Source organism: Dermacentor andersoni, chromosome 6 (assembly GCF_023375885.2).
Source record: "Dermacentor andersoni chromosome 6, qqDerAnde1_hic_scaffold, whole genome shotgun sequence".
Classification (NCBI taxonomy): domain Eukaryota; kingdom Metazoa; phylum Arthropoda; class Arachnida; order Ixodida; family Ixodidae; genus Dermacentor; species Dermacentor andersoni.
In genome coordinates this window covers 127,408,157-127,426,724 of record NC_092819.1, presented here as the reverse complement: position 1 = coordinate 127,426,724, position 18,568 = coordinate 127,408,157, and the positions used below count along the sequence as shown (strand labels likewise).

Genomic DNA, 18,568 nt, shown 5'->3' with positions numbered 1-18,568 from the left:
GTAGAGCATGCTGCAAAGCAATACCGGTCTAGCCTGGTGTGGTTGGAAACGCCTTTCTCAAACTAATTGCCAATAATTGTTAGAAAGCTATATTGTGGCTACTTTTCCTTGCAGCAAGGTGTGTATTGTCCAAAATGAGTGATGCACGAATGATGGATGTCGCTGCACCTATTGCTGCCTGCAAATGTGAGCCACCATTCAGGAGCACAGCAGTACTGGACGGTAGTGCTAGTAAATTTACATAATTAGCAAGGCTTCAATATGCATACCCTGGAGTTAAATGTCAATATTGATTAAAATGGCTGTGACATATGAGTAGGCTTTGTTTTTTGTGGCCATTATCTGGCTTTCGCGCACCCCCTGGATGGGCTGTATTATTCTTGCATCCCTCTGACAACAAACATTTGCTTGTGAGTACTTCTTGCTACCTTTATTACTGATTTCTTTTCTTGATACTCAGATCCCTGTCTTTGCAATGTGGCCTCTGGCTGTTTATGTTCTTAGGAATGCAGACTTGTATGATGTTAACATATCTGAAAAGAAGCAGTATACACACTGAATACTTGAATGATAGAAAGCCACTGCTGTAAAATTAATGGTCAATCTCGGAAAGGGTCACCTGAATTGGCCACAATGAATAATTTACTGAAGCTATAAAAGCTGCTTTTCTGAATAAATTTTCCAAGACAAATACAGCAATATGCATGTCATGTTTGACGAGAATTCACAATTACCTGAAGCATATTTGCTTTGAGAATTAGTCCCAGGTGCCACAAGCACACTTGATGCAGAAGCTTGAAAGCAGTAGAGTGACAGCCACACACCTCTACCACGTGGAATAAAAAAAATCCCAGACGGTAGCACACTACTCACCCAGTTAAAAAAAGCAAACACATGTTGTCATTTATTGAAATTGCTCTTTATTTTTAAAAGTTCAATTCAGAACAAGTTACTACAGAGTGTATTAATGTTTATGTTGGTTTTCATATTACATACCCCTCTGTGGCAACAAAATGCTGCACATACGCAATCAGTCATGCATGCCCTCCTACAAAGAGTGAAATGGAATCTGAGTGAATCAAGTGACATGTGGCTCATTTGTAGTTGTAGGTAAACTTGATGGCTGATAGCACTAAGGGCAAGTAATAGTAGTATAAAGTTTATTTCTCTTAGTGGTTTGGGCGGTCGGTGCGTCCCTCAGTCCAGGGCTCCACTGATCTCTGTGGTTTGCTGGGCTTGATCGAGAAGAGCTCTCTGGCTCTCTACATCTTCACTAGCAAGCCAAACATCCCAGTGCCTGTTACTTGGCACTTACGCCATAAGGGGCGAATTGGAATTTGGAGGCTGTAGTTTATACGTTCATGTTACGTGGGCAAGAGTTGGCAGCTCCTCGCACCAAGAACACATACTTTCATAGAATGCAGGGTGTACCTTAGTGAGTATTTGTAGGTGTAAATATGTGTTAGTCTGTACACAGCGCGAATCCCTGGCCTGTTCTTTCATAAGGTTGGAGTGCGGGCGGCTGTATTTTTGTCTCTCCTTTTCCTGGTTTTCGAAGTGTCGTGTGGGTCAATGGGAGTTCCTTGAAAGGACTGACTAGTGCTCGGATGCTTATTGCTCGAGCAGTTCGGTCCACCCTCTCATTTTCCTCGAGTCCAGAGTGCGCCGGGCACCAAATTACCACCTGGTGCAATTCTGTGAATTTTGTATGGGACGGTACCCGTCATGCACGAACAGCATGCTGCCTTAGAGTCCATCATGGCCAATGCAGATTGTTTCTTTTGCTTCTGCATCTTGAAAGGCCAGCGCTATGGCTGCTGCCTCCACGGTGCAGGTTAAAGGGTTCCGAATGGAAGTTGTTATCCCTGTAGACCAATTGAAGGCCACTATTTTGAATTTGTCTGCTGCCACTCTACATGCATCTGTGTAGTATATACGTCTGGATTTCTTTCACATTTCTTTTGTAAAGCCTTTGATTGCGCTTTTCTTCTGCTTTGGTGGTGTTCCGTGCTCATATTCTTTGGGATTCGTGAAACTAGAATTTCCTCTCTTGTTTGTCTGGGTAGCAAAACTGTTTTTTCTCAGCCATACTGCGCTATCAGGGGATATCCTGCCTTTTGTAACAGAGCCTTTCCTTGTTTTGTAGAATTCAGATGTTCTCTCTGAGGCATGACCACATGCCGTGTCATGTTCTTCATATGTGTTGTGAATACCAAGAGCCTCCAGCTTTTTGGCACATGTGTTTTTGGGAGCCCTAGCTGCCCTGATGATGGAGCTCGATCACTTTAGACATTTCAGCCTTATTTAGTTTCTGAAAGGGGAGGCTATAGGTCACCCTGCTAATAATTAATGCTCGCACAAGTCTGACTGCCTCCGCTTCTTTGAAGCCTCTTTTTTGTTTTGTGACTCTGTGGATCATTTGTGCCACATTCCTTGTTCTTTGTCTTAATGTTTCTAGCATGTGTGATGCCCTGCTGTTGTCTTGGTACAAAAACTCAGAATACATTCAGGTATGTGGACACCAAGGGCAAGAAACAAGGAAGGAAATTTAGATTGGCTGGGTGGTTTCTTTTGATGCAGTGAAACGTAACTAAAGTCCAAGTATGCATTCACACGACATCTGCACATGAACACGTTACTAAAATACATCAAAGCCTGACCAAGCAAACAAATTCGCAGGCCTATTTGAATTTATTCCATTTGTCCTTTTCAGCACTGGTCAAACGTGCAATACATGACTATGAAAACACAGTTAGTGTCTGTATACAAAACAAAAAAAAAAGAAATTGTAGGCTGTAACTGCCTGAAACTGTGATTTCTAATGCACAAACCTTTGTGCATAGACAACTTGATACAAGGAAGTGCTGGTACAGATTTCCCAGTGAAAATGCATGCAGTTTGAAGCTTATTTCACAAAACTGACAAAATGAACATAATTGTGTGCACACACTGCGTGCCTCCATTTAACACAGAAACAGGCTGGCTGTTCGCATTGTTCATGCTGCATAACAGTAATTTGCCGCCTTAAAAATAATGTTGCTGTGACGCAAATCGCTCCCAGTTGAAAAAGACAACAGGAGTTCCTGTCGCAACTACGGAAATTTCTGTTGTACGACAGAAGTTCCTGATGTTTCTGTAGTTGCGACAGACATTTCTGACATTATGACAGAAATTCTGATGTCCCAACAGAATCATCCTGTCGTGAAGACCAAGAGTTCTGAAGTCGCAACAGCAACTTTCTATCGCAACAGCGATTCTGACGTCGCAACAGGAACTCTCTGTCGGGACTACACATTTTCGGTCGTGGCGTTAGAAATGTGCCACTTTCTGTCGCAGCGACATAATTTCTGACGCCGCGACAGAAGCGCTTTCAGTCGCGACGCTTTAAAATTGTATGTCAATTTCGCATCGGTGGTGTACCCTGTACTTTTCTCTTGCGCGGTATTCAATCGTGCTTCTCTGAAGCCGGCAATGCTGATAGCACAGACACCGGTATTAAAGTCGAAGTGGCCAATTGTTATAATTGTGCCGTGACGACGAAGCACCATAAATGCCCTACCGGCCTCCTCAACATCGGCCGCTGATGAAAATCATATCATCTGCGGGAATGGCTGCGTATCCGTTTTGTGTTATTTGGTAAGATGTGGCACACAGGCCTGTGGACTTACATGTGCCGTTACACTGACACAGTTAACTTCCCAGAAATATTGCATAAGCTTTTACAAAGCGAAAAAGAAGTTTTGGGTTGTTCCACAAAGTTGCGTGAAAAGCTGTCTCGCTCGGGTCTCATTATTCTGGTACAGCGCTGCCGAGAGATGCCAGTATGCTGTCAGAATGAACAATCATCAACGAATGTTTATGTAGCTATCTTGCATTGAACACAGAATTATATGCGCGCTCAAAAGTGCAGAGCGAGAGACAACTGTCGAAATTAGCAGTAACAACCTAACAGTGTCCCCGGTCACCGTTGTCTATTTCTGTATTTCTTATTTAATATAGATATCCTACAGCAAAATCGATGTTCTAGCACTACACAATGTACCTGTCGATGGTAAGAACACTTTTACTTTTCTAGAGATGCGGCAGTTGACGCGGTGGAATGAAAGCGCCTGTTGACTCTTAAAATGCAAATATAAACATAAACGCAAAGTCTTTGTATAGCTGAAATATGCATCATGGCGCATATTCGGCGTGGCGTAGTGGTAAGATGCTGGGCTCGGGATGCCTCAGTCCGGAGTTCGAATCCCCTGCAGGCAGATTTTTTTTTTTCCTTTGTTTTTTTTTTTTTTTTCTTTTTTCTACAAACAAATTTACATAGCCTTAAAGAGGTCTCTGTCAATTTTTAATTCAATATTGATCAAGAACTACAGGACGTCACACTACGGACAACAGAACGACAGACTAAAATTTCCTGTTGTGTTTTTCAAGTGGGCTGTCACAACCTATATCGACACTTCATAACAGGGGCAGGGGGAGTACAAACATAAATGAGATTACAAAGAAATAGTTACAACAAATAATAGGACAAAGTACAGAACAAAGGTATGCTGTTGTGTTTTTCAAGTGGGCTGTCACAACCTATATCGACACTTAAGGCGAAGTGGTTATCAAACACACCTGATGACGAAACTCCAATACTCTTTGACCCGCCGTGGTTGTTATAAGCGTCCTTGGAGTTGTGCTTAGTATTAAGCACGAGGTCACAGGAACAGATCATGGTTCTGACACGTAAAACACGACAATTAAATTGAAAAAGAGAAAGAAAAAAGTTGAAACGTCTCTTTTTTGTGCGGCACTGGCTTCTTGAGTTTTATTGAGAGGACCGGTAAGTCTCAACACCGCGACATAAAAGGTGTGAGCATTATGCGCATAGCGCAATGCTTCCGCGCCGTACTCACCACCGCAGCTTGAAAAGGCCGCGTCAAACATGAGGCAACTGGGCAAGCGGTAAACCGAAACGCGCCGTTTCCAAAAGCAGTCGACACCGTACGCGGTCCGATTTTGTGAGGACTGTGGGTGAGGTTTCACTAGCCGCTGTCATATCGTGGCGCAGGAGGGAATACCCGAGCACGGCCGCGCGAACCACGAAAGTGTATTGTAGTACACAGATCACGTCAAAGCGATGACTACGCGGTGGCCGATCACCGCCGTGCTGCGCAGTGGGGCAGGTAGCTTTCTTGTGAGGTTCCACACTACACGAAACACTCTCCGACGGCCGCCAAAATTACCTCGTAAGCACGCATATAGACACACACGCAGAACTACGATGAGCAAAACAGGTGCCGTCACCGGCGCCGACGACAGTGGCGCTTTGCGAGCTTTGCCTTCAGTTTCACTTTTAGTTGATGGGAAGACGAACAGAAGCGAGGACATTCTGCGGCCTAAGCCGTCGAAGTTTTGCATGGTCTCGCTTCCGAAGACAGCTCGTCAGATGCCGACCGGGGGTTCTGGCAGCGCGACAGGACATTGTGGTCGACGAGACGAACAAAGCGTCTATTATATCGCCCTAAATAAGTTGGCTTGCACTCCGGAAATGTATAAATTTGCAGAAAGAAACAAAAAAAAGAAGAAGAACCACTTGGACAATATATCTCTCCTTTCTCGTTTCCTTCTCACAGATGTGTAAAAGAAAAGAAAATAACGCATAAAATAAGAAACAGAACTCCGTTTACGCTAAAGGGAGGCCTGTATCTTCTAAACTCCCTCTTAAAAAGGATGTAGAATTGAGGTTCTGTCTCCTTCTTTCATCCGCATTTTGCGAGGGAGAGAAATGGAGGACGCTGAGCATTTCTACACCACTCTAAGGGAGCACGGTTTTCAGGCACGTAGTCTCAAGGGAGGTCACATCCCTTAAAATGCCTTTTTCGGCTCATTTCCGTTTACAGTGTACGGTAATGATGCTAACGTTAAACCACTTTACACGGATGGCCAAAGGCAAAGGTAGCACTTCCTACGGCTAATAAAGATGGTTATTAATTCGAGTCAGTTGGAACAGGAACTTATATTGAAAGGAAGGGTATCCCTGCTATGTGAGCTAGTAGCAAATTCCGGTCTACGTTTGATTTCGAATTGCGCACCGGAAATATCAATGCTTACGTAGTGTGTTTCGATCCTGAATCGGAGGCATTGAGTGCACATGTGTTCTTTTTTTTTTTTTTTGCCTACACAAAATGCTGCTACTTCTCCATTTTTATACATTGGGTTAAAACCTCGCATTAATACGTCTGTAGTACTTTTTTTGTTCTCAGTTGTGGGTTCTCTTCGCTCCGCATTTTCTGCTTCGAATGTGTTCCCAACGATATCGCTCTTGCCTTTCTTACGCTGACACCGAAACTTTCTACGCAAAGCTTCCTCTCCGCCCTCGCCTGGTATCGCTTGTCGAATCTGGCTTGACATTCTACATGTCCTTTCTCTCTGTTTTATGCACCAGCCATTCACTGGCGTCTTTTTTTTTTTTGCGACACCATATTAATCGATGATTTGTGCCAGAGTGTATGCTTAGTATGCCCGCTACGATGGAAATTCTTCTCGCTATGGAAGAGCAAGAAACGAAGCAGTAATTGTAGCGTGCCGTAGGAGCATGCGCTACTGTAATACTGCATGTGCATGTTTATAACGCATGCGGCAGAAATACGAGTGACCTAAGCCTAAAACATGCAGTCAGCTCGAGTGCCACAGTAATTGGGCAAGTTTCTTCCCCTGGAATAAAATAAACATTAGAGCATATAACGAATGAAATGTGGCTGCCAATATTTACCTTCACGCTTCAGAAACAGTCGTTTCTGATTTATCTTTCATGGTAAAGGCATCCGCTTTTTCTTTCATTCACACAGCCACGGAACCAGCATTTTATTGTTTCATACTAATACAGAGTGTGCACTTCTGTTGTGCAATCACTCTGTATTTCTAGTATACTGCTTTAAATATTTTCCAACCCAAACGAGTGTGATAAACAGAAGACATGCTGAAACACAAAGAGTCAGTGCCCTTCCACTCTTTGAAGAGGTATGTCAGCCCCTCAATGGCGAACTGCACCTCCGCCGCAGGTCGGCCCGGTATTGCGCTATCTTCGGTATCGGCCCACGCATGGTGAGTGCTTCACGCCTGCTTCACCCGCGCCGTGGGTCGGACCGGCATTGATCTACCTTTGGCATCGGTGCCTGTATGGGGAGTGCTTAACACCTGCACCATCTCACAAATAAAATCACTTGAGAGTTAGCGCACGTCCTGTCGTCTTTCTTGCCCGTGTGAATCCAGCGCTATAGCCACAATTAATGCAACGTGCCAACTAGCCCAAAAATCTGCACTCCTATTACAATGCTTTTATTATATGACATATAGTATTCAGTTAATATTTTAAGTTATACAGAATATTATTCACCACGAACTCTGCTTTTTAGAGTTCGTGAACACAAAATAATGTTCAGCATCAGGCGCCTAGGGTAGCCTAGGGTAGTTCCATGCGCTCCCGCTGCTTATTTTCGAACCAGGGTGGAAGCTATAATTTCCCTTTTCTGGGTTTGTATTGTTTTCATGAATCATACATCACAGCAATGTTAAATCTGGCCAGGAAGCAGCCATCTGGCTCAAGTTTTTCGTAGCATCCCTACGTGAAAGATCAATTCTAATGTTCGCACTGCCAGTCTATTTCTGTGATCGTGGTTATTCACGGAGACCAGATGCACGCATCTTCGCTTCTATTCCGGCCATGGTGGCTCACACGACGCGGCCTCGAGCGCCTATCTTGGGGGTAAACTGCGGTTGGTTTGAGGGCTCGCCGAGAGACCCGAGATAACTAATGGCTTCGTGTGCGCGGTGTCTTAGCACACCTTCTTCGGGTTTTAGCTATACAGGCAGCAGGAAGGCGAATTCGCTCGCCTATGCCTCCACTCGCCATCAGGCCAGCCTTCTGACAGCGGGTGTCCGCGGTCATCGAGTGAGACGTGTCTATGTATGCGTGTGCGCGCATAACATCGTGCTCGTTAATTTAGTTAAATAGCTACGGCAGTTTATACCGCCAATCAAAGTACTAACGCTGCGGCGTATAGCTGTCAAACAATTTACTATCGCAATGAATGCTGTGCCTTTCGGGGGAAACTGCGACTTCTTTTCATTTTTTTTGATCGACAGCCACTTTACCTGTTTAATAAAGCCTGTTTTATTTAAGATGCAGCCGCGGTAGCCCAATAGTTGTGATGTTGCGCTGTTGAGCACAAAATCACGTGTTCAACCTTTACTGTGGCAGCCGCATTTCGAGGAAGGCCAAATGCAAAAACGCGAGTGTCCATAGGTTTTGACGTATGGTAACGAAACTCCGGTATGGTCAAAATCAATCATGAGTCCCCCATGATGGCTTTCCTTAAAATAAGAACGTGATTTTCACACGTAATGCATCAGACTTTATTTGTGTAATTTGATTTAAAATAAAGATTTATAATACATGAAGTTTAATAAGCAGATTTTCAGCTTATGCCTTTAAAATTTTGGAAGTTCGAATAAAATCAAATAAAATGAGTCAAATTTCCTAACTGGGTGCTGAAAGCATCGCAGTTTTGTAAACTACATGGTGTAATTGATGCATACGAAAATCTTTTTATTAGGTTATTTCTAGTCATTTGTTTAGTATATTCACAAGCTTTCAGATGCATGAATATGCTCACCTTCAATATATATTCGTTTAGATAAAATACCATTTCAGTTCTTCCTCCATTACGGAAAGTGCCCTTGCGAGTTAACTTCTGGTAAGCGCCTCAGCAACAAGATCGTTTAAAACAATTTAAATAATTATGGGGACTTACGCGCCAAAATTACGATCTGATTGTGAGGCACGCCGTAGTGGGGGACTCCGGAAATAGGGACCACTTCAGGTTCTTTAACGTGCACCTAAATCTAAGTACACGGGGTCGTTTGAATTGCCATAACATCTTCGAATGCTGCTGCAATAACATACATGTGCTTTCTGGCAAAAAGAAAAGAAGCTGTCTCGGGGGACTAAATACAGCACGTAGGAAGGTTGCTCCCGCACAGTGTTGACATCGTCTGCATTGATAGTGTGTTAGTTTTCGGGAGACGGTGAAAGGGCTTTATCGGGGTGCAGAATACAGCGCACCTCTTTTTGCAAATTTGATCACACGCACCACACTCAATCTCTCAGACGCTACAGTACTACCACGTACGAAGCAGCACTGGCAGCTGGAGCATCAAGTAGGAATTGGGGGCGCAAAATTTCATGCTAGTAAAAAAAAAATATCGAGGGGGCTTTCATTCTTTTTCCTTTTTCCGCGCATTTTGGCTGTGGCTCACCTTTCTATTTCTATTACGAGGGCGAATCAGAAAGCTTTTCCACCATGTTTTGTTAGGCAAAACAACTTACATACAGGTAATTACAAATATAAGTACTATTCTACGTCATAATCATCGTCAGCAGCCTATTTTATGTTCACTGCAGGACGAAGGCTTCTCCCTGCGTCCTACAATTACCACTGTCCTGTGCCAACCAATTGCAACTAGCGCCTGCGAATTTCTTAATTTCATCAGCCCCCACCCCCGTAGTTTTCTGCCGTCCTCAACTGCGCTTCCGTTGTCTTGGTACCCATTCTGTAACCCTAATCTTCCGCCTGTTATCTAACCTAAGCATTATATGACCTGCCCAGCTCCATTTTTTTCTCTAAGTGTCAATTAGAATATCAGCTATCCCCCTTTGCTCTCTGGTCCCCGCCGCCCTCCTCCTGTCTCTTAATGTTACGCCCAACGTTCCTCGTTCCATCGGTCCTTGCGCACTCCTTAACTTCGTCTCGAGCTTCTTTGTCAGTCTCCAAGTTTCTGCCACTTATGCTAGCACCGGTAGAATGCACTAATTTTACACCATACTCTTTAACGATAATCATAAGCTTCCAGTCAGCGCTTGATAATGTCTGCCGTACGCACTCCAACTCATTTTTATTGTTCTGCAAATTTTCTTCCTATGGTCAGGGTGCCCTGTGTGTAATTAACCCAGGTAAACGTACTCCTTCACTCACTAGAGGCTGACTGGCGATCCTGAACTCTTCTTCTCTTTACAGGTTATTGATCACTGATCATTATCTTTGTTTATGCATATTAATCTCGCAGCGCACTCTTACACTCTCTCTGTTAAAGTACTCAATCATTTGTTGTAATTCATAAACAGGACAATGTCATCATCAAACCGTACGTTGCTGAGTTATTCACCGTTGGTTCTTGCAACTAGGCCTTCCCAGGATAATAGCTTGAATACTTCTTCCAGGCATTCAGTGAATAGCATTGGAGAGAATGTGTCTCGCTGTCGGACCCGTTTCTTTAAAGGTATCTTTCTACTTTTTTTGTGGAGGCTGCTGGGAAACCATTGTTCATAGTTTCCAAGATATTTACGTAAGCCTCATGTAATTTTTGATTACGTAATGCCTCTATGACTGCTGGTATTTCTAGAAAATCAAATACCTTTTTGTAATCTATGAAAGCTATATAGAGAGGGTAATTGTACTCTGCGGATTTCTCGATTACCTGATTGCTCACATAGATATGATCCATTCTAGAGTATCCCTTGCTGAAGCCAGCCTGTTCGCTTGGTTGACTCAATTCCAGGGTTGGCCTTAATCTATTGGAAATAGTACCTTGGACTATTTTTCCACATAGTCGCCACGCTAGTTCAGATATTTGTCCTATCGCAGCACTGAAGTTGAGATGCCTCTGTGGTGCAATTTGACCGGCTGACTGTGGAACAAGCGTCGGACTGCCGTCTTGGCTTCATTGTTGCACGTGAATCGCTGTTCTGCCAGAAACTTCTTCAGGGGACCGAGAACGTGGAAATCACTAGAGGCGAGGTCCGCACTGCATGGTAAGTGGTTCAGACCCTCCCACTATAATGATCGGAGCTTGTCAGTGGTTTTGATTGCCACACTTCATTGGTTGTATGCCATGGACGTGTGAAGCACAACGACCATCTTTGACAACTAACAGTAGCTTCGTGCAGGTAAGGCCGGGCAGGTCCAAGAAAGCTCCACCGCTGGAAATGGATATGTTCACTTCTCATTTGCAGGCACAATTCCACTAAAATAATAGGCGCAAAGGATGTCTGATTCGCCCTCGTATTCGAGGAAGTACTTCAGGTTGATGTTGTGTTCTAAAGTCCAAGTGTTGTCGGTGGTGACAACTCATGAAGATTTCCAATCAATGCATTGTTCTAGAAAAGCATACGCATTTTGGCTAATTGGTTCACGACTTGTGGGGAAACAGTGCAAATAGCCGTACTTGACAAAGAGACCGTCCATTTTTCAATTCCGCTTCCTTTGCGGTGTTTCCGCACGACCGACATTCTCCACGTTGCATGTTTTGTTGAGTAGCCAGCTATTTTAGCAGCATCTTGATGCAAACGTTTATTTCCGAAATTTCTGTCATAATCTGGCTAGCGGAGCACTTTCCCAAACAAGGTGCTCCATGTCAAAATATCAAAAAAAAAAGATCGCAGTTTCGGCCGAAAGGCGCGGCATCGATTGTGATAGAAAATTAGCGCACAGTTATACGGACTAAGGACAATGATTTTATTTGCCGTACTAGCTTAGAAACATTCGCTTACTAACTCAATTAAGAAGTATGGTGTCAGCGCGCACAATCAAGGGTGAACACATCACACATGATGAATGCGCGCATTCGCTGTCAGAACGTTGGTATGAGCAAGCGAGGCAGCAGCGGCGAGCGAAGTCACCTTCGTGCGGTCTATCGCTTAAACACCAGAGCAGCGCGAACACAAACGTATGAGCCGCTTGCAGATCCCTTTCCAGATACGGCGCGGTTGACCGCTTGCGGCCATAAAGAAATGGTTGGCGGAGTCGTAGTCACCCCCCCCCCCCCTCCCTCCCGCACTGCCTATACGCTTTCCTCCATATATGGCGCGCGAGATCGAGCCGCGATCGTCAGTTCCACTTGCGCCCGGCCGACTCTGCACGCGTCGCAGATGGTTTTCATGACACAGCGACCCCGAGCAGAGCGCGCCCTCCCCTCCTCCTTGCACACGACGTACTTTGTCGCTGTCACAGATGGCGTTCAAGATACATTCATAGAGAAAGGATTCAGCAAGAGCGGACACTCCCATAGAGCCCAGCGGCCGGATTGACTGCAGCGCACCAAGCCGCCGAGATAAATACCGGAACCACGCTTCCGGTTTAGGTTTGGGGCGCGCGCATTTTGAAGGCTAGCCGGAACGCGTTGCGCTAGGTGCGCTGGTCGCCGCGGAATTTTTTTCCCTTCTAGTGCTCATCCGCACGCGGTCTTGGTGCAAAATTGTTTTATTATTAAGTAAAAATGATTGCGAATAATCTTTACAAGCTTCCATGGGATATGTGCCAGGTGCAATTTCATAAGGAAGACGCAAGACACCTTGTGACATGAGGAAATGTTTTCTTACAATCTATATAAATGTTCGTTCCGGGCTTTTTATGCAGTCATCCAACGTTTTGGCACCAGGTAAGCACCAGTAGTTCCCGTACAAAGCTCCACCGGACGACGTCAGATGAAAAGGTAAATTACAAGCATGTGTCATTTTGGTATTACCACCTTACAGGAATAATGAGTACAGAGGCGAAACGTGCGAAAGTGGTGAATCGGCGGCATTACAAACAACAGCCATTCGCTTATACACAGATGGCGCAGAAAATACCCGATTCATACAAAAGAATACCGTCGTCAGTGGGTTCTGAATGCCAGCTAGTTGGGGAGGAAACATCTTTAAAAGAAACTTTGAAAAAGACGTGAAAAAGCATGTGACGAAGAAACGCACAGAGCGAATTCTCTAAATAACAATTTTCACCCCTGTGTAGATTGTTCACAAATATCGCTTCACGAACCAAGCGGCCCATATTGTCTTAGTTTAGACACAAGCAAACCAAAATAAAACTAAAAGGGCACCATAGGAGTTCCCGTGCTATAACTTAAAGGTAGGTGCTTATCTCTGAGTGGTACTCTCGCTTCGGTCAAATTTCCGCTCATATTATCGCTGTTTGTTTTCTTTCCATCTTGTGGACAGATTTGGCCGCTGTAGCAAGCGACCAATGCCTTCTTTAGCCGAAGACTTCCTATTTCATTGATCTTACTGCAAACGTTTTGGTGCTAATGAACTTTGGAAAGCATTGTTTCTGTTACCCGGGAGCCTTCCTACCAGAGTCACTAGAGGTGCAACAACTTGGCACTCCTCAAGATTTCCCCAGCGACTTGTCAGACTCAAGATAGTCCCTGCCAAAGCAGCCGTCATTGCTATCTTCCAAGAAGTAACTTTGCCAACGAGGTCTGGCACTTCCATTAGCGCGAGAATTCGATTGATGCTGCCACGAAAAAAAAGTTCTTTCACCTGTGTCAAACTATACTTCTATTTTGTACTTCAGTCTGGTTGCAACGTTTGCTAATGGCAATTCTCTTTGCCAAGTCATCAACCGAAATCTGCAACGACCATGTCTCTTTATATTCTAGGATATTTTCATGTTTCTGCAAAAAAGAGCCAATGACCTTTTTTCTGAAGAGCATCTGTTCACGACTATGTACTAAGATATTTTTATTAATACCACCCATGCAAGTTGCTGGCTTCATAACTAGGAATCGTATGCTATTGTATATATATACATACATATATATATATATATATATATATATATATATATATATATATATATATATATATATATATATATATATATATATATTGCTGGAAAATATAATTGTTCGAAACAACCCTGGTAACCAAATAGACGCAGTCCAATCAACGTGATTGGGCTGAGACTGGAGCAATGGAGCAATAGCGAGTAACATTTGCAGTCCCGTTTATATTCCTATGAAAGCAAACAAAGTCGACGTAGATATATTTCTTCAAACGCTGAAGTTGACATTCAAGCCGCCGGCAGTGTTCTCCACGTCTCCTTTCACTTGGTGGCGTTTTTGATGTTACTATGTATACCTGTTTAATTGTAAGAAAAATACCTCGGTGTTTATCCCACCTCAGCGAACAAAGACGAGAACGCCTTTTCTTATTCCTTCGGCAGCGTTTAGGCAAAAATGAAGATTGAAAAAAACTCACAGGAATACAAGGCACTCGCATGAGGGCTTCATGCAAAACTGCTTCCTATACGTAAGGTACACATGCGACTCCTGAAAATAAATAAACATTTGCAGCCTAGACACTTAGTAACTAGATAAATGGAAAAGTTTACAACGCTGAATAAAGTAGTGATTTTTTTAGGAAGATTAAGATTTTATTCTCATTTCCGGTTCAATGTTACAGCCACCATCCAAACAAGAAATCCACCATCGAAACAAGACGTAGCAGATGGTGCTTTCAAGTGTTGAGCAGTAGTCGAAAAATAATGCCACATAAACCAACGTTTCTGCATGGAGACTTGTTTGCCGTCTTTATGAAACGTTGGCTTCAACGACATTCGTTGAACAACGCCGTTATGCGACTACAGGTGTTCTAAAACGTTAAACGCAGGTAATTCTTGGCTCCCGAAACAACTAGTTAGTATGGCAAACATAGGTCAGGAAGAAAGGGGGACTTGCCAAGGGTGATATGCGACAAAAGATTGAGTGTGTGCTTTATTCAAATTCAAATAAAAATTACTAGAACTTGTTATTCTGTCTGTTAAAAGTGTTCTATAGAACATGAGGAAACTTCACCTGGTGTACTCGTAGGAGCAAGTGTAGTATAAACTTAGTAGATTGGATAACGATTATGATATCGGTAATGGACAGCAAATGTTTAAAAATGTGAGGATTGTTTACAGGCTATGCAGATTATCACTAAATACTCACGCATATATGAATGTGGGGCATACTAATATTGATGTGAGATCGAAGTTTCAAACAACCATTTTAGAAAAGCACTTATACACGCGTTCGAGTGTTTGAGAAGCGTTTTTTTTTTACAAATCCTTAGCCTGTAAAGGAAAACTTGGGCTGGCATACTGGAAAAATGAACGTTGCATAATGCTCACGTTTAGAAGGTTAAAGGTGGCTGTTACGGTGATGTGCGGAAAAGTTGAAAAAACCACTGGCTGGACGTTTCTTTTACTCTTATTTCATTAATTTTACTTGAATGTATGGTAAATGAAGATTCTGGACCTCAAAGCCCCCCCCCCCCACCAAAAAAGAAGAAAAATCAGATACTCTAGAGACCTAAACTATATCCTATAATCGCTTTTTGTAACCAGTTTCGTTTGCCAGAAGATGCATACGTTGTGACGTCATGACAACGTAGGCGGTCATGTGGGACAAGAACATGGCGGCATTTTGGCACTCCTCATTGCTCGCTCGGTGATCGTTTAGGATCGCTACATCGAGCAGTGTCATGAGTACCAGCAGACAACCGAGTGAGAATGAAGCGAACGCAAAATTTACGTAATACTAAACATCCTGCAAGTGGTGCAAACGCCTTCCCGTGAGAATATTTATCAAAGTACGTCGCTGCATCTAAGAAACAAAGAAAACATCTGGAGAGAGAGCATTGAGAAAGCAACCATGGAGCGTTTTTTTTCTGACTACATTTCTCGAGCCCAGCGATTTCTCCTCAGTGACGGCTACTGTCACAGGGAGGATGAGAACCCATCTATCGTCATTAGGGGTCAAAAGACAGCCTGCCCGAATATAGCTGACAGTTGTTTGAGCACCACGGAGCAACGTCGTTCATTAACGATGAGCTTCCCGTCGAGGCAGGGGAACGGTCATTAGCGACAACAGGTGCCTTTCGCTAGGCTTAGCTCGTCGATGTGCATGACGGAGCAGTGGATGCGTCGTCAAATATTATTAATAATTTAGTAATATCGCTTTCAATCTAAAGTTTTAAAGCCTCGAGCACTTGAAACTTCTGCACTTATCGAATATAGGTGCACAATTTTATTCACTCCGGTCAAGCACATACTAAGCTCATTCAGGAAGTCGTAGCTCTGATAGGATTGTGGGAAGAAAAAAACAAAAATTTTACATCGCGTGCTAATAAGTTTTTTCTTGTATGCATCGCATATTATTTATTTATTTATTTATTTATTTATTTAGTTGAATACCTTAAGGGCCCGTAGGGCGTTACAGAACGGAGTGGGAACAATAAATAGGAAATAGAAGACACAAAGCAAATGTTAGGTCACATATTCATTCGCATTTTTAAAGTCACTGGCATCTGTAATAGTTACAATGGAGGTGGGCAAGTGGTTCCAATCATTAAAAGTTTGAGGGATGAAAGAATGAAAGTGTTGGTTAGTGCGACAACGAGGAACAAGCAATTTATAACAATGGTCAGTACGAGGTGATATGAAGGAAGGGTGGAAAACATTTCCTGCTTAAGACGAGGGTTATGGTAGTAAAGCTTATGAAATAAGGAGAGACGTGCTATTTTCCTGCGTATGGAAAGGGATGGAAGCTATAACGCTGTTTTCATAAATGAAACACTGGAAAGACGCGAGTAGTTGGAAAAAATGAAGCGTGCGCTACGATTCTGCACAGCTACAAGGGGAATAATAAGACTTAAGACTTCAGAAAATGGATCCCACACAGATGATGCATATCCTAGTTTGGAACGAGCAAAAGTCTTATAAAGAAGGATTTTAGGAGAAGAAGTGGCCATTGAAAAATTACGGCGCAGGTACCCAAGCACGCGGTTAGCATTACTGACCACATAACTAACGTGTGGTTGCCAAGACAGGTTTGAATGAATGTGGACCCCCTAAGTATTTGTAATTAGTCACTTCTTCGAGAGGAGAAGCATTTATGTTATACCCACAAGCGTTAGTGGAAAGCTTACGAGAAAATTTCATCAGTTTGCACTTCGTTGCGTTGAGTTTCATTTTCCAAGTGTTACACCAATGAGAAGTATTGTTAAGGTCAGTCTGTAGTAGTGATGTGCCATTATCAGAGAAAATCATGCGATATACTACACAGTCGTCTGCAAAAAGCCTAATAAGGGAAGAATTAACACAATCATTCAAATCGTATGAGTGAATTAGGAAAAGAAGGGGCTCAAGGACAGAACCTTGGGTCACCACTCAAATGACAGGACAGAGAGAAGAATCGTAGTCATTAGAAGTTACAAATTGCTGTCGGTTTACCATATAGTTCTCCATCCAAGGAAGACTGTTAGTCAAGCTTTAGTTTAATGAGCTTAAGGTAAAGTAATTCATGGCAGACAAGGTCAAAAGCCTTAGTGAAATCAAACGATCCACAATCAATATAACATCTCAAGTCTAGAGCTACTAATGGACCATTAGTAAATGAAATTAATTGCAGTTCAGAGGAGAATGTCTTCCTGAAACCATGCTGATGATATGCGAAAAAAGAATTAATTTCAAGAAAGTTAACCAGGTAAGAATAAATGACGGGTTCAAAAATCTTACAAGTGACACTGGTCAATGATATTGGACTCTAATTTAGCGCAGAATGAGTGTCACTAGATTTAAACAACGGCACCACTTTGCCCACCTTCCAATCACAAGGCAACACACCAGAATTTAAAGTCTGGGCGAAAAGTTCATACAAAAGAATGGATGAGTAAGCAACCGTACTTTTCAAAATCTTCACGTTTACACTATCGACGCCCCATGATGACGAAACCTTTAAATTGTTCATGAAGCCAACGATGCAATCATAATAAATTACTACAGCATGCATTGCAGGAAAGTTCGTGTCACAATATTTTGGCAGGCGCTGAGCATGCTCATCTAAAAATGTATTTGCAAATACTTCGTTGAATACGTAACAACGTTGCGAACGAGAAGCGATAACGCCACTGTCGTCAGTTATTCACAATAGGTTTTCGCCTGCACCCTTAACAACACTCCAGAACTATTTGGGCTCGTCTTTTAACAAAGCAGGTAAGGATGGTATGGTATGGTATGGTGAAACTTTAAAGAAGTCCTGCAGGTCGTGAGTCTTCACGAAGCGGGCCGCTCCCACGTGGAAACCGGAAGGCCGAGCCTCTCGGCCGCATCGTGGGCCTGCTGGACAGCCCAGAGTTGGTCAGCCAGGGAGGCGCTTCTCCGCAGGTAAGGATGCGCCAAAGAAAGCGTGCTTAGCTCCCTTAATCGCATGTTTATATTTGTGGCTGATCTGTTGACATGCGGTCCAGTCACCATGCCCATTTCTGAAATTTATTTTTCGAAAAAAGCAGTTTTTTTTCATTCTGAAGGCGCTTTTAGGACACAATAAACGAAGCTGACCTTCGTTTTTGACGGATGACCCGCAGTGGTACATATTTGCTTGTTAGACATTTAACTTTATTTTTAAACGCTTGCGAGTTTTCTTCGACAGTGCGCTCGTAAAAACTGGGCATGCAGCCTTCCAAGAAGGCTGCTAGTTCACTATCTATAACTGAAAAATCAGCCTTCTTTTATTATCTGGTGGATTTTGGCTCACTGATGGGAAGCTTACCAGCTGCTTTAATTAAAATGTTAATAACATAGAGGTCGCTCAGTCCTGGTAAAAAAACAAAGTGAACGCACGAGATCAGGAGCTGTCGTTAGAATAAGATCAAGTACGTTAGCGCTGGACAAAGTAGTTCTCGTTGGAGTAGTGACTAATTGAG

At 43.2% G+C, this 18,568-nt stretch overlaps 1 long non-coding RNA gene across 1 annotated transcript; it reads right to left on the bottom strand.

Moving 5' to 3' along the window:
• Positions 1-2,672: 2,672 nt before the first annotated feature.
• On the bottom strand, positions 2,673-7,042 carry LOC140219006 (uncharacterized). Its single transcript, XR_011895273.1, has 2 exons — positions 4,579-7,042; positions 2,673-4,442 (listed from the first exon to the last, which is right to left on the bottom strand). It is a non-coding gene; the product is annotated as an uncharacterized lncRNA (long non-coding RNA).
• Positions 7,043-18,568: the final 11,526 nt, after the last annotated feature.